Source organism: Acomys minous (genome assembly GCF_964271855.1).
Source record: "Acomys minous genome assembly, chromosome: 6".
Lineage (NCBI taxonomy): Eukaryota > Metazoa > Chordata > Mammalia > Rodentia > Muridae > Acomys > Acomys minous.
The window spans coordinates 104869776-104885979 of NC_140487.1; the positions used below are offsets into that span (position 1 = coordinate 104869776).

General features: G+C 50.3%; 1 long non-coding RNA gene across 1 annotated transcript; it reads right to left on the reverse strand.

Moving 5' to 3' along the window:
• Window positions 1-11270: 11270 nt before the first annotated feature.
• On the reverse strand, window positions 11271-12996 carry LOC311600626. The gene is made up of 2 exons (XR_014780295.1): window positions 12773-12996; window positions 11271-12363 (listed from the first exon to the last, which is right to left on the reverse strand). It is a non-coding gene; the product is annotated as an uncharacterized lncRNA (long non-coding RNA).
• Between the last annotated feature and the right edge of the window lie 3208 nt (window positions 12997-16204).

The window sequence follows — 16204 nt, forward strand, 5'->3', positions numbered from 1 at the left end:
CTCTGGAGTTGCCTTGAGGTGTCAGTCAGCATGACTGGTTTGCTCAAATCTTTACGTTCCCTGGGCTATTTGAATGTCTAAAAATTCTTGGCTTTTCTTGGTTGTCATGTACAATTCAAGGGGGAAAAAATGTCTGTCATACTGACCTGGAAAATGTCAGAGTGTGGCTGAGAAGGACAAACTGAGCAAAGACTGGGCTATTGCCGTGTTCTGTTTTTGGCTTCCTCGTTGCAAATCAAGAGTGATGAGTCAGTTCTGCTCTGGCAGACGACACTGCACCAAGTGCTGCATGGGCCTCATGCCCTGCGCTCCGGTCCTGCCACGCTCAGAAGCCGTGCATCACAGTGGAAACCTACCTCCTGCCCTCCAGGTGAGGAATTCACCGCTCAGGAGAGAGTCGCCTGGCCCACAAACAGCATGGTTGGGACTCACTCACATAGCACCGGTTTGTCCCCATCACGTTCCTGAAATGATCAGTAACTTGTGAAGCTGCTGTGAAGGCAAGAGGGTCCTCCCCAGCAAGAGCGCTTTCTCACAGGAAGCCACTGCCAGTTCTGAGGACCAGGGTATGTGTCACCTCTTAGGATCTCGTGTGTATAGTGTCAGCCAAGTGGCACAAGGAACAGCCTCAGAAGCCTGGAGTCTGTCCTCAAAAGATGGTTCGGCCCATCACAACAATTCAGGAGGAACTCCTTTACCACAAGACACTAGGCAGCCCTTCTCCCCCTGGTGGAGGGTGGAATGGTCCGGTCCTCAAGCTTGCTCACTACTCCTGCACAGGATGCTCCTGTGGGTCAGGGTGACTAACAAGGGATGAGGGAGATCAGGAGCCAGGCTGAGGAGTACTCACCTGAAGCTTCCCCTAGGGACCATGAGTCACTAAGACTATGCAGAATTCTCTCTTCATATTTCCATAACCAGCAGCTTAGTATACTTAGAATGTGTACTGTGGGGGGAGGGGAGGTCTGTGGAATGTTCTCAACCCTGCAAAGGTAAGTTCTCTTACCATCTCCATGGTCCTTCTGTGTGCTTGGAGATTCATACATCTGGGATAGGTAAAACCAGAGCTAGTCTGGCTTCTCACCCTCCTGTCACCATGCTGGCTGCTTTGGCACTTTTCCTGGGCATAGGGAAGAGATTCACAAACACTCCTGGCTCGGCAACAGCTACAGCTGGGAATGAGAAGAGAGATCCATGCAGGTGTGCATGTGTGGCACGGCGAAGGGCTTGGGAGCCAGGCCTCAACAGGCAAGGCCTGCTCAATATTATGGTTCTCTGTGGCCCCTCCTGCTGTTGGCCTGGCTTTGCAGAGCTCCTATGACCACCGACTGCCTGTGTTCCAGCAGGGCCAGAGTAGGTGAGAGGAGCTGGTTTCCCTGCCTCTGGTGCTGGAACAAGCAGCACAGGAGGGTGTGTGCTCTGTCTCCCAGCTTGCCTTCTTGGGCCAGCCCTCAGTCTGGTGGCACTGCATTATTCATGACTCCAGAGGAAGCACTGCTGTCATCTGAGGCTGCCCTAGCAGTGTGTGATGATAATGAGCTTCCCTGGGGAAGGCCCCTCCCCACAGGTGCCTGCTCCTGGTGGAAGTGCCCTGGCAGAGAGTAGGTGGGAACGAAGGTCAAGGCCGGGCTTAGGTCCTGTGCAGATAACCCTCAGGCCTCGGGCAAGCCTACTGTTCAGCCCCTAGAGCAGAGGCGCTAACAGTCCTCCCTCGGAGCTCCTTTCCACATGATCCTGCCTATCCAACAATATAAGATGGGCACACGCATGAAACATTTGACCTCGTGCGGTAAAACGCACCTATGATCCCTGCACTTGGGAAGTAGAGGCAAGGGGGATGGAGAATTCAGTCATCCATCCCTCAGCTATCAAGTTGGAGGTCACCGTGAACTACATGAAATCTAACCTAAAAAGAATAGGATAAATAGCGTTTAAAAAGTCAGATATTTACTGATAATAAGTCACAACTATCTTTAGAACAATTCTTCAGACTGAAAGATAGATCAGCCAGGAAAGTGAACGTCCTTAGGCCCCAAGCTCCACAGCCACTTGCCGGTCGGTGGCTACCACTTTTTAACTTCTATGAGCTCTATGGCCAGTCTACAGAGGCGCTATGATCCCCACTTCACACTGAGGTCATTGGGGTTCAGAAGCTGCCTTCCCCAAGACAAGAGTGAGCTGGCAGTGCCAAGATCTAACCACGGGTCATCTTTGTCACCCCCTGAAACCTTTTGGGCATGGAACACAGCTGAAAAAAACTGAGGTCTCCACCTCCGGACCCCCCCCCCAGCTGAAAAAAACTGAGATTCCCCACTTCCAGACCCCCGCGCCCCTCCCCCTCCCCCCCCCACCCCCCACCCACTCCCTGCTCTTCAGCTCCATAGCAAAGGCTAGATGATTGATTCCCGGTCAAAGCCCAGACTGTGGGATGCTGGGGGCGGGGCGGGTTTAGGGTGGCCTGTGAACAGAACTCAGGGCATCAACTGTCTCCATCCCCTTGTCTTTTGTTCTTCTGTGCTCTTCAAGTTATTCATGAGCTGCAAAGCCTCTCTTCTGTTTCCTTTGAGAAATACTATTCCAACCAGGTGCCGATTTCCCCCAAAACCCTAGGCCCCGACACACTGGATCAGAGAATCCCTGTACTTTCCCCGGGGCTGTGCCCTCTGCTGGAATCTCCCACTCTCTGGCATGGAGCCTCCTACCTCCCAAACCACGCACTTAGCCTTTCAAAATGTGCTTAAGACATTGGTCTCCCACCCCAAGCGCACGCTGAGATTGGAGCTCAGTAGCCCTGGCAGAGGAAAGCGAGCGCAGCGGCTGAATGAGAGACTTTATCATGAGTTTCCTTGCAAGCAGGGCAAGAGGGGAAACACAGAAAAGAAGCATTTCTTACTAGACGCATGGGAACCAGCACCAAAAAGCACAAGGACTCCACAGGGCTAAGTCCCGGACCTTTGAGGCACAGCCCCTTAAGTTGTGAGCCATGTAAAACGGGATGTGGCAAGATGCAGTTTCTGGAGGACAAGGCTGATGGCTCAGGTGTCCCTGGCAGTGGGCACCTGTGCTGCACCACCTGTCACTGCAGCCTGGTTCTGAACACAAGTACCTAGTGTGCCGACAGGCCACAAAGCCAAGGGACTCAGCCTGAGATAGCTCGGCTCGTACTGCAGACTATGGTATGTGACTAAGTGCTGTGTTTTCACCGGGTGTAGCTTTCCTGTCCTTGCAGAAACCTAATGGTTTGATTATAGAAAACAAAGACTGATACTTTCCTATTGTCCTTCCTTTGTCCTTGGCACGTATCAAATTAGCTTCTTTTCGGTTTATGTTGTGCTTAAGGATGTTTTCTTTTAAACGTCTTTACATTTCTCTTGTGTGAGAGCAGGCCACTGTGGAGGTCAGAGGACAAGTGAGGGTTGGTTCTCTTCCTGCCATTCTGTGGAATATGGGGTTCAAACCCACGTCGTCATCAGGGTTGCTGGGAAGTGCCTCACTGAGGCATTTCGACAGTGCCATGCTGCCTAGGGCCATGCACCAGGGCCAGCAGGTCTTTCAGAATAGCCGGGTTCACCATTTCAATCCCCCCACGTGGCCTTCTCCACCCGCTATAGAAAGGCACCAAACATTTGGATTCTCCTGAGCTCCCAGATGTACCCCTGGGTGGAAATGAGGATGGGGTGCTGGCTTCAGTGGAGGCTGTCAGAAGGAATGCGGAGCTGACGAGGCCGCCAGCCAGATAGGATAGCCTTGACACAAGACCCGCGGCTCACTGAGAGCCAGTCATTAGTTGATGAGAGAACTAGAGCCGGGCGCTGAAAGCACTGCTCAGGGCTGGCCGGACCTGCTCGGATAGCCCAAACCCACCGCTGTGGCTGCCTGTAGAAACTGCCCTGCTCCAGGCCACTCAAGCTGAGACATGACACCAGGGAGGGGCCGTGCTGGGCAAGAAGAGTTCCTCAGGAGAGCTGGCCACTGCCTCCTGTCTTACTCTTTGAGAACTGACCTGTAATAAGGGAGATGAGTTGAGGGGTTCCAGCTCCTGTATTCTGAGGAAATGAGTAAGTGTGTACCGAAAGCCCTTCTAGCAGGATAAGGATGGGAAATCACCTAAGTTTCCAACAGCAGGGGAGATTGGCTGATTCATTATGGGACAGGATGGTATACAATTATGAAATCGTCCCTTCAGAACATAGCGATAAGCTACTGGACCGGTAGACAAGTTCTGAAACTACACAATGGGGTAGGGGTGGGGCGAGGCTTTAGTATTTAATCAGTTGCTCATATAGCCCAAGCTGGCCTTGAACTCAATACAAAGCTAAAGAGGACCTTAATTCCTGAGATCCTCCTGGCTCCTTCCAAGTGCTGGGATCGTATCCGTGCCCTGCCACGCCCAACATTGGCGTCATTTTTTAAATCGTACTTTCTGGACTACCTCTTTTTTTTTTTTTTAATGTTTAAAATAATGTTTTAATTTTAATTTCTATGCATCGGTGTGAGAGTGTTAGATCTTAGAATTACAGACAGTTGTGACCTGCCATGTGGGTGCTGGGAATTGAACCCCGTGTCCTTTGGAGGAACAGGCACTGAGCCATCTCTCCAGCTCCCTGGACTACCTCTTAAGTTTATAGAAAAGCTCCAAAGACCGTGTGGAGTTTCTGTTTATGACGTTTCTCCTGATGGCACATCATCATAACTGTGGTGTGTTCAGCAGCCTTTCCACTGATAACCTTTTCCCTAGTCTGACATCCAACTTTTTTCCCCATGTTACATTTCACTTTTTTTTTAACTGAATGTTGCCTATAGTTGTGTGTGTGTGTGTGTGTGTGTGTGTGTGTGTGTTTTCTCCCTCTACTGTGGGTTCCAAGGAACAAACTCAAGTTGGCCAGGTGTATGTGGCAAAAGTGCATTTCTAGACAGAGCCATTTCATGGCCCAGCATTTTTTGGTTATTTTCAAGTTTGTGTAGCCGCATGCACCTCAGTTGACATGAAGTCCTGGGTTCGATCCTTACACCATATAAACTGGGGTACTGTACACCCATAATGCAAGCCCCAAAAGAAGAAGCAGAAGTCATTCTCCATGACGCGGTGAGTTAGGGGCTGAGTGGTGTGAGACCTCATCGCAAAAAAGACATCCCAAATAGAAGAGCATTTGGCATGGACGGAGATAATCAACTATCAGAGATGCATGCTGGGGCTAAAAGATTTTTTAAAAAATTTTTAGTGTGTTCTAATTTTTCTGTGTATCATGTCACAATTTTAAAACACCGAGGGGGCGGGAAAATGTCTTCAGACTATTTGGTGCCCTCTGTCACTTGTGTTTACCCTCAAGACAGAGCTCAAAGCCGGGTGGTGGTGGTGCACGCCTTTGATCCCAGCACTTGGGAGGCAGAGGCAGGGGGATTGCTGTGAGTTCAAGGCCAACCTGATCTACAAAGCGAGTCCAGGACAATCAAGGTTACACAGAGAAACCCTCTCTCGAAAAACCAAAAAAAAAAAAAAAAAAAGACAGAGGTCAAGAAGAGGGGCGTCTCTGGCTCATCCCTGTCTGGACCACCCACTACAGGACCAGACAGCAGAGGAAGCACTTGGTCTTGGCACTCCCCTTCAGCATGAGGGAAGCCAAGCCTTCTGTTTCCTGTACAGTGACCCAAGAAAAAAGGCGGGAGTCTGCATTCTCAGGGCTACCTCAGGTCTGCCCCTGACGGGATGACTGGCAGCGACTGAGAACATGACTCGAGCTAGTTGGCTAGGCCGGTTAACTGGGCCTTTAGGTGGTTTCCCAAAGAGAAGTCCCGCCATGCAGAGGACGGGAGTAGACGGGAGACAGCTCAAACTCAGCCCCAGAGGCTGTGCCCGAGGTCAGCAATGTTAATTTCCAGTTCTTTCCACCGTCTAAGTTCCTTGACGTTGGTGCCTAGCACTCAGCACAGAGCCTGGCAAGTAAGGGGACCCAGTTATATAAGCAAATAGATTCGTGTGTTGGTAAACAAGACAAATCCTTTATCTAGCTGGTATGAGAGTCAGGATTCTTTACGCCACAAATAACAGGTATTTTGCTGAACTTACAAAAGCACGTTTGTGGGTCCAGGAGGCGGGGAGTCACACACGGTTTGATTACCATTCTATCTCTGCCAATGTCCTGTCAGCTTTCATGGTACCCCAAAAGTTCCAAGCATCACATCCACCACCTCACACCATCTAAAATTTGAAAGAGAGTAGACCAGAACCCCAGAATTCCCAGCAAAAAACCCTGAGAGTCAGGAGGGACTGGCTAAGGTCACGTGTCCACCTCTGAGCTGGTCATTAGACGCAGGGTTGTTTGCCTAAATCAAATGCCTCATCCTTAGACATGGGGGATGGGAGAGGAGAGGGCCAGCTTCTCCAACTGAGTGGGCCCTGGAAAGAACTATGGATCGGGCTATACAACTATGAGAGTTGGCTCAGTGGCTAAGAGCACTGTCTGCTCCTCCAAAGGTCTCGGGTTCAATTCCTAGCACCCATATGGCAGCTCACAACTGTCTGTAACTTCAAGGTCTGATACCCTCACACCAATGCATACAAATTAAATAAAGATATATCTTTAAAAAAAAAAAAACTATGGGTCTGAGGAACATGGCCTGGGAACGTGACCAGCAGGGATCTGGCCCCATTGAAAACAGCTCTGTGGTGTTGACAAGGCTAGCAGAGGTCATAAGGGGAGCTTCAAGGGGGAGGAGCGACTGCCAGGAACTCTTGAGGAGGTGTGGGCCGCAGGGTTGGAGAAGGGTAGAAGGCAGGGAAGAGCATCATCCCTCCATGTGGTGCCAACAGCACATAGAACCATCTGTGAGTCACCCCAGTTGATGCTTACACCTGCAAGGTGTGTGTCACCAGCATCACACCCTCCATAAACAACCCAGAAGATGCTTGAAAGCTGAACTTGGGCCTTGGCTCCAGCTTGTCTGCCTCTGACACCTGCTTCAGGCCAGGATGTGGTGAGGGAGATAAGCCATGCTCTCTCTCCCTCTCTCTCTCCCTCTCCCTCTCTCTCTCTCTCTCTCTCTCTCTCTCTCTCTCTCTCTCTCTGAGTGTGTGTGTGTGTGTGTGTGTGTGTGTGTGTGTGTGTGTGTGTGTGTGTTAGAGGAGTGAGTGCCGCGGACCAGAGAGGTGATGAAGACTGGATATTAAATGATTTAGTTCTCTCCGTGAGACGAGCATTACTATATTCCCATCTTATAGACAGCATACGTAAGTATCTTGCAGAGCTCGTGAGCACAGGCACCTGCCTTTTTGCCCTGCCCGTCTCCCACTTAGCCTGCCCTTGTTCCCACTGCGCTCTGTGACCTGTCGTCACAGCATTTGCTGAGTACATGTTCTATCCTGGCCTCTTTCATGTGTACTTGAGACCGCTGCCTCGAGCTTAATCAGGTTCTAATCAAGTTACTCAGAAGGACTCCGCTTGCAAGTCCAGGCCCAGGGCCCCTCGTCCAGAGATGCTGCTCCAGATCCTGTGTCTGAGCGTCATTCCCTGTGGGGAAGTGGCCTGGCTGCCTCCCCCAAAATGCTGACAGCACAACCTTTGGCAGGGGCAGGCAGAGCCTCATGCTGCTGTTGGCTGACTGCCCAGCCAGAGGGACTGAGCCAGCCTGGAGTGAGCAGCTGCAGGGCCTGGGCCCCTGGGGCCTTCAGGCACCCTTGCTTAAAGCTTGGGTGCTGTTCACTGCTGTCAGGACCAAAGCCATGGAGCAAGCCTCAGGACCCTTGGGTCTCAGGCTTGGCTTGGTAACTGAGGTGCTGAAGGATCTTGGGTAATTTGTGTATCCTTCAGTGGGTCGTTTCCTGGAGGCTAAGTGAATATCACCTAGAATCAGCTGGCCACGGAAGGCTCCACAGAATAGTTGCCCCTCCCAGAAACCCAGCCCCCTGTCTGCTTAGAATCTCTTCTGGTGCCAGGCTCCTGAAGCCATCGGAGCACAGAGGGAAGCCAAGCTGACCCCTGCCTTCAAGCAGTTCCCAGTCCACGGTAGGTAAGAGGAGCAATCGGCCCAGGATAGTAAGCTGGGTACTGCACAGAGGATGTCCCAAGCTGCGGGATTCAGGGAGTCAGCAGCCTGGAAGACTCAAGCTGAAGAGCACAGAGCTGACCGGATGTTGCATTTTCCAGAATGGATGTATGTGCATCCTCGTCTGTGGAACAGCTTTTAGAAAGGCCTGAGGACAGAAAAGACCACGCCTAGAGGCAAGCACCTGCTCACAAGATTATTTACATAAGGAAACAAGGCTCAGCGGGGTAGAAGGCAGCTAGACAAGATGAGCCCAGACTGAAGCCTCCAGGGCTTTAAAGACCAGGGAACAGAACTCTGGTGTCTCAACTGGGCCCACACACAGCTTCTTCCGCTCCCTGAAGCTCCACCCCCTTGTTCAGGGCACTCCACCTATAAGCTCACAGGAAGCTCTTCACTGAGCATCCCCACCCCCACCCCCTGCAGCTCACTTAGCATCCTCTGGGTTTCCCCAGGCACTTAGGAAGGCAGCCTAGATAAACAGTGAGTGCATGCATGCACTCCTGAGGGCTTCTGGGAGCCTGAGTCTGGCCAGAAAACAGAGGCCAACCCGTGACCATGGCAGGAATTATTTACAATTAATTATTCTTAATTGTAGACAAACAGAGGTAACCAGAAACCTTTATAACAGACAGGTAGTGGACTTCCCTGGGCAGGCAGGGAAGGTGGCCGCACTCCCTATTTCCCTATTTCCAGGCCAACTGAAACCTGGCAAGGGTGAGTGATGTGTCATGGACGCAGAGTCAGGACCAAGACAAGTAGCCATGTCTCATAGCTGCTGAGCTCACGGAGGACCTTTCCTGGAAAACACTCTTCCCAGGGAGATATGAAAGTTCCAGAAATACATGTGAACTCTGGTGCCCCATTTTTGACCACGTCCCCTTGATGGGGAGGTCTGGTGGTACCCAGAAGAAGGATAGCAGGTTACCAAGAAGAGACTTGATACCCTATGAGCATATACAGGGGGAGGAGGTCCCCCTCAGTCACAGTCATAGGGGAGAGGAGTTGGGGGAAAGCGGGAGGGAGGGAGGGAAGAATGAGAGAAAACAAGAGATGGGCTAACAATTGAGATGTAATATGAATAAATTAATAAAATATTTTTTTAAAAAAAGAAAGTTCCAGAAATAGGTTTTACTCAGGCGCCATCTTGTTCTGAGCCTGACAGCGCCCAGACGCGCCACATTGTTGTATTCTCTGTCTTTCAGTAGGCCAGGACAGACACTCAGTCTGTGGCTCTTCTTGTCCTGACTGAAATGAAACAGCGTGAGCCCCGCACTGCACGGGACCGGCCTCTCCTTTGGTCACTCGAGGGGAAGGTGGGTGCCATCATCAGAGCGCCCTGGAGCTGTGGGCAACTTCAAGTCCTTGCCCCAGGACACTCAGGCCCCGAAGTGGGAGATGCTGTTTGTGCCTTTAGGGTTCATCATGTTTAGGGAGTTCTAGATCCCAGTGGTCTGACAAGAGTCTTAGGGAGACTTCAGACCCAAGGGAGAAGGTTCGAACAACACTATCGCCTGTCATCAGGACAGTCGGGGGTAAAGCCCTTGAGTGTCTCTGGGGACACACATTAGCTGTGTCCACACAGCAGCCTTGGCCCCTTTCCTTTTCAGAACACTCATCCCTGTGTTGTCACACAGGTCCCGTACTGACCCCAAAGCTACCTTTCTGAAGGGACAGTGATTGAAATGAGAGCTGCCCAAGGCCGCACTGAGAGAGACACAGCTAGAGCTATGTCTCTCCCCCTGTGCCTCTCTGAGACCTGAGGCTTCTTGCACCTCCAGTCTGTGCTTGTACCCGATTCCGAGTCAGAGGGCCCAACCTCCGCCAGGCATCTTTCCAGTCCTAAAAGTGCTTTTTTTAAAAAAAAAGGAACGAACGGGGCAGGGGTGGGGTTGGGGAGAAGACTAAGGCAATGTTTGTATAACAAACCCTGGCTGACCTGGACTCAATTTGCGGACCTTGAACTCACAGAGGTCTGTCTGCCTTTGCCTCCTGAGTGCTGGGATTAAAGGTGTGCCCAGCTTAAAGTTTGTATTTAGTTTGTTAATTAGTTAGTTTTGTTATTTTGGGTTTTGTTTTTGTTTTTGTTTTTTTCAAATAGAGTTCCTCTATATAGTCCTGGTTGTCCTCGAACTGGCTCTCTAGACCCAGCTATCCTCAAACTCAGAGATCCACCTGCCTGTGGCTCCTGAATACTGGGATTAAAGATGTACACCACCATGCCCAGCTTGTTTTCCTTTTTAATTGTATGGATGTGTGTATGTTTGTCTGTGGGCGTGTGCACACGAGTACAAGTACCTCAGACCTCAAATCCCCCTGGATGTAGAGTTACAGGTGGCTGTCTTCTGATGTGGGTGCTGGGCACTGAATATTGTACTCTGCAAAATCAGCACACATTCTTAAACACTGAGCCATCTCTCCGGCCCCTAAGTGCTTCTTTTTTTTTTTTTCGGTTGGTTGCTTGGTTTGGTTTTGGTTTTGGTTTTAGTTCTGGTTTTGGTTTTAGTTTTGGTTTCTGAGTTTTGTTTTGTTTTGTTCTTTGTTTTATTTTGTTTTGTTTTGTTTTTTGAGACAGAGTTTCTCTGTGTGGCCTTGGCTATCCTGGACTCATTTTGTAGACCAGGCTGGCCTCGAACTCACAGTGATCCACCTGCCTCTGCCTCTCTGAATGCTGGGACTACAGGCATGTTCCACTAAGCCTGGCTCTCTAACGTGCTTCTTAAGCTGAAAAAAAATTTTTTTTTTTTTACCCACCAGCACAAGGAAAGAGAACCAGCACTCAAGCGGTATGCATAAGCATGGGTGATTTGGAGCCAGGACTTTGAAGGGCTTGGTAAACACAAAGTGGAATGAATAAAGCAACAGCCAGTAGGTGCCCCCGCCATTCTGGGGGGGCAGATAGCTCCTCCTCGGGGAGTCAAAGTCCTAAGAGGAACACAGGATGAGGACTGGCCCTGAGGGGTACAGAGAGCTCACCAACCAGCCAGAAGGGAACAGTGCACTTCAAGAGGGAACTGAAAATCAACACAAGTGTATAGCACTGCACCCCGCTCCTAAGTGTGTGTGTGTGTGTGTGTGTGTGTGTGTGTGTGTGTGTGTGTGTGTTTGAGACAAGACGGAATCTCACTATGTAGCCCTTGCTGGCCTGAAACTCACTAGAAATCCTGCCTCTGCCTCCTGAGTGCTGGCAGTAAAGGCATATACCACCACGCAGGGCTACATTCAGCTTTAAGAACATTTGAATTACATTTATTTTGTGGAGAAGGGGCATGCGTGTGGCACAGGGTACCTGAAGACAGCTAGTAGGAGCTGGTGTTTTCTTTCCGCCGTGTGAGTTCCAGGGACTGAACTCTGGTCAAAGTTTAGTGGCAAGGGCCTTTATTCATGGAGCCATCTCTCAAGCCCAGGAGCAGTTCATATGGAGGAATGGTGTCTGGTCGTGCACCCAGTCATGATGGGACGGTGAGTCTTGGCAAAGCTGACCAGGGCAGGACAGAGAAGAACCATGACGTGGCTTGCAAAAACGATTTGAGGGCCAGGCAAGATGGCTGAGCAGGTTAGTGAAGGTACCTGCACACAAGGCACATGGCCTGAGGTCCATCCCCTGGCCCCACATGGTGGGGGGAACAAACTGACTCCTACTAGGTGGTCTCTGACCTCCACGTGCATGCAAGTGCTCCGGTAGACACGATAAATAAACACAAATCCCGTTGAGAATATTTTGTAAGTTTCGGAGTTTAGTAAAAATTAGAAAATTTCAGGCTGGACTTGGTGGCGCTCGCCTTTGATCCCAGTACTCAGGAGGCAGAGGCAGGCGGATCGCTGTGAGTTCGAGGCCAGCCCGGTCCACAAAGTTAGTCCAGGACAGCCAAGGCTACACTAGAGAAACTCTGTCTCGAAAAACTTTAAAATAAAAAAATTTTTAAAAATGGAAAAATTCAAGCAGAAAAGTGGCACTTACACCATTATTTTATGCCTCAGAGGCTGAGGTGTAGCCCAGCCAGAGGGCATTTGCCTGGTGCGCATGAGGCTCTGAGTTCAATCCTCAGCGCCAGGAAAATCAAACTAAACTAGGCTCAGATGAGCAAGCAAAATGCCCAGAGTCTCCATATTTGTCAGGGAAACAGCCAGTAGCCTCTATCTGTGATCACACGACACAGAGGACAGCAAGTCCTAAGGCCTGCAAGGTAAGCGGGGACGCTAGAGAGACCAGGAGCGCCAGAGGTGCAGCTGCAGTTGAAGTCTGCAGTTATCTGGGCATCTGGCCGTTGACACACGAAACCGTCAGGCGGCTGAAATGAACCCTCAGAGCCTCACAGCCTGCAAAGCAGCAGAACCGGAAGTTAAACCCAGGTCGGACTGGAGAACCCTTCACTGCTGCAGCGCTGGGCAGGGATCCAAGGCTCTCCTTTCACATCCCAGACTGAACCAGCTAGAGAGACGCAGCCAGTCCCGCCAGCCAGGGTGGGCTACGGGCCAGTCAGATAAGTCAGAAGCTCCGGCAAGAAGGTACCCGGCAGCCTTTCTCCTTTAGGCAAGACTCCAAAGAAGACTTAACACCCTCCCGGGAAGAGAGGTGAGAACCAGGAGACAGGGCTCTGGCTCCCAGCGGCCCTTGTGGCATGTGTGGGACTCCCTTATCAGTCGGCACCCTCTGTGACTCTGTCTAACTGTCCTTTTTTCGACTCCATCACAGGAGGCAAACACGGACCTACCCACAGTCACTCACCTCATCCTGGTCTTCACTAATAAGCCTTACTCCGAAAGGCCTACTCTCTAACACGCAAGAGTAAAGAGGCAAGTTGTCCTCTTTGGCTTTCTGGTGCTGTGACGAGACACTGACCAAAAAGCACCTTAGAGGGGGAAGGCGCTTGCCTCACAGGCCACAGCCCACCGTAGGGTGGAACCTGGAGGCAGGGACTGAAGCAGGCGGCTCAGAAGAACGCTGCTCACTGGCTTGCTCTCCATTGCTCAGCCTGCTTTCTTATAGAACCCAGCCCAGGCACGGGCAGCACCCACAGGGGGCTGGGCACTGCTACTTCAATAAATGACCAAGAAAATGCTCACAGCTTTGCCCACAGATCAATCTGACAGAAGCATCTCGATTATGTTCCCTCTTTCTAGATAACTCTAATTTGTGTCAAGCTGACGGGGGTGGGGGGGTCGGGCGAAGCCAAACAGAATAACTGACCCCTTGCCAACTTCACACAATAATCGTCACTTTCTTGTTTGTCGCCAGAATGTCATAGTAATATCACAATATAAAGCACATTAAAGCTTTAAAAGTCCCACAGTTTTTCAACACTTTGAAAGTTCAATGTCACTTTGGAAGTCAAAGTGTGTCTATCTTTTTTTTTTTTTAAGATTTATTTATTTACTATTATGTATACAGTGCTCTGCCTGCATGTACACCTGCAGGCCAGAAGAGGGCATCATAGATGATTGTGAGCCACCATCTGGTTGCTGGGAATTGAACTCAGGACCTCTGGAAGAGCAGTCAGTGCCCTTAACCTCTGAGCCACCTCTCCAGCCTCTCTGTCTATCTCTTGAGACAGGGTTAATCTCATTATGTAACCCAGGTTCTCACTCTGTAAGCCAGGCTGACCTCAAACTCATGGAGATCCGCCTGCCTCTGCTTCTTGATTGCTAGGACTAAAGGTGTATGTCATCACACCTGGCTAAATCCAAAGTCTTTTCATTGTGAGCTCCTGTAAAGTCCAATATACTGTATTTTATGTTACTTTTTTTTTTCAAGACAGAGTTTCTCTGTGTAACAGCTCTGGCTATCCTGGAACTTGCTCTGTAACCCAGGCTGGCCTCAAACTTACAGAGATCCGCCTACCTCTGCCTCCCAAGTGCTGGGATTAAAGGCATGCACCACCACTGCCTGGCACCTTACTTTCTTATTTCAAAGGGGAAGAACCAGGGCATGGTTATAATCATAGCAAAGCAAAACCAAAATTGAAAAGTCAACACTGTAAAAAGCTCTGTCTGATGTCTTGGGTTCACTCATGAACTTCTACTACCCCCAACATGCCCAGCTTCTCTTTGGGAGCATCATGGTGGCGTGTGGAATCCTGATCTGGAAAAGCCATGCTCAAAGCTTAATGGACCAAAGCAAATTCCACCTCCTACCTGCTGCTGCCCTCGGGGCCCACTCCATGGTCTTGGCATCTCCGATATGCTTAGGTCTCCACTGCAGCAGAAGCTGTACCATCATCAGTGGCCTCTCCTGGACACAGAGCCACGTCTTAGCTGTTCTCCACGAAGCTCCTGCAGCTTCCAGACTGCCAAGTTCCGTAACCAGCATGAGGCACAGCCTTGGGCCCCTCTGGACCACAGCTTCTGGGTGCGGACCCTGAGGAAGCACTTTCTAGAAGAGTTTTGCCTCCGTGATGCTGGTCTCTTGGTAAACACAGCTCCTTCTTCAGCCCTAGCTGACCAGCATCAGCTGCCCCAGCTAAGCAAAGGCTGCGCTTCAGTGGTGCTGGTCTCCTGTTCATCATAGCTTTTCTTTCAGCCTCAGCTGACCAGAAACCACAGATTCTTTTTATTTATGTATTTATGTATTTATGTATTTATGTATTTATGTATTTATGTATTTATTTTTGGTTTTTTGAGACAGGGTCTCTCTGTGTTAGCCTTGGCTGTCCTGGACTCGCTTTGTAGACCAAGCTGGCTTCGAACTCCGAGATCCACCTGCTTCTGCCTCCTGAGTCCTGGGATTCAAGGCGTGTGCCACCACGCCCGGCGAAGCCACAGATTCTTAATTCAAAACATCACACGAGTCTTTAAGGCACCCTGAGTGATGGCACACACCTTTGATCCCAGCATTCGGGAGGCAGAAACAGGCGAATCTTGGAGTTTGAGGCCGGCCTGGTCTACAGAGTGAGTTCCAGGACATCCAGGGCTACACAGAGAAACTCTATCTCAAAAAACCAGAAAGACAGACAGACAGACAGACAGGAAGAAAAGAAGGAAGGAGCTCCACAGACTTGCCTACAGACCAAGATGATGTAGGCATTTTCTCAGTTAAGGTTTCTCTTCTCATAGAACCCTCCCCACCCCCTCAAGTCAGGGTTTCTCTGTGTAGCCTTGGCTGTCCTGGACTCACTTTGTAGATCAGACTGGCCTCGAATCCAGAGATCTGCCTGCCTCTGCCTCCCAGTGTTGGGATTACAGGCGTGCGCCACCACACTCAGTCTCCCAGAGGAACCTTTTTGTCAAGTTGACAAAAAAACAAAAACAGAAAACCTACCAACAGTACACAGGTTGGGTCTGTGGTCACCTCGCCCCTCCCCCACCAGCCTGGTACCTCTAAAGACAAAGATGCCCACTGTGTGTCTCCAGAGTCAGCCCAAGGCTGAGCACAGAGAAGGTGTGTGACCATTCAATAATGTCCCAAGGTGACATTTCTCACAGTCAGTGGTACATGCGAGAGACACAAAGGATGGCTTCTCAGAGAGCAGGATCTTCATGACCTGGGGCTTGTGCGCATTGTGGGAAGAGAGAAGTTGCTGAGGACGCTATACTCCGAGTGGCAGACCCTGACTTGGAGAATGGTAAAAGAACACATCAGCCCGGAAGGCAAGTGCAGTTAGGCGCCTGAACTCACCAATGGAAGCCTGGAGATGACCTCAGCAGGTGGCTTTGAGGCAGGTTCTTGGTAGTCTTAGCTAGAGTGCAAAGTGCAAGTGGCAAAGAAATTTGGATGAAAGCTGGAGTTGGTTTTTGATCCTCTGGGACAATAGAGAACCAGTGAAGGTGTCATCACAGGTCCTACGGGAGCTGATTCTAAAGGTTTCTTCCGGTAGCATCCTGGGGCTGTGCATCCCCAGTTTCTCAGTGTCTGAGGAGATATGGGGCTAACATTGGCATATATTAGTGTCCATTTTATTTTTCTTCCACCTTTTTTTAAAACAGTGTTTGTAGTCCAGGTTAGACCACTTTTTTTTTTTTTACAGTGTTTGTGTCTATAGTCCAGGTTAGCCTCTACCTTGCCCTCCTCCTACCTTAACCTCCCAAGCGCTGGGATTTCAGACCTAGGTCCTCATCTGGCTAGTGTGCACTTTCTTGTTCAAAATACTTCTATCCACTGGGCATGGTGGCACACACCTGTAATCCCAGCATTCGGGGAGGCAGAGGCAGGAGGATCTCTGTC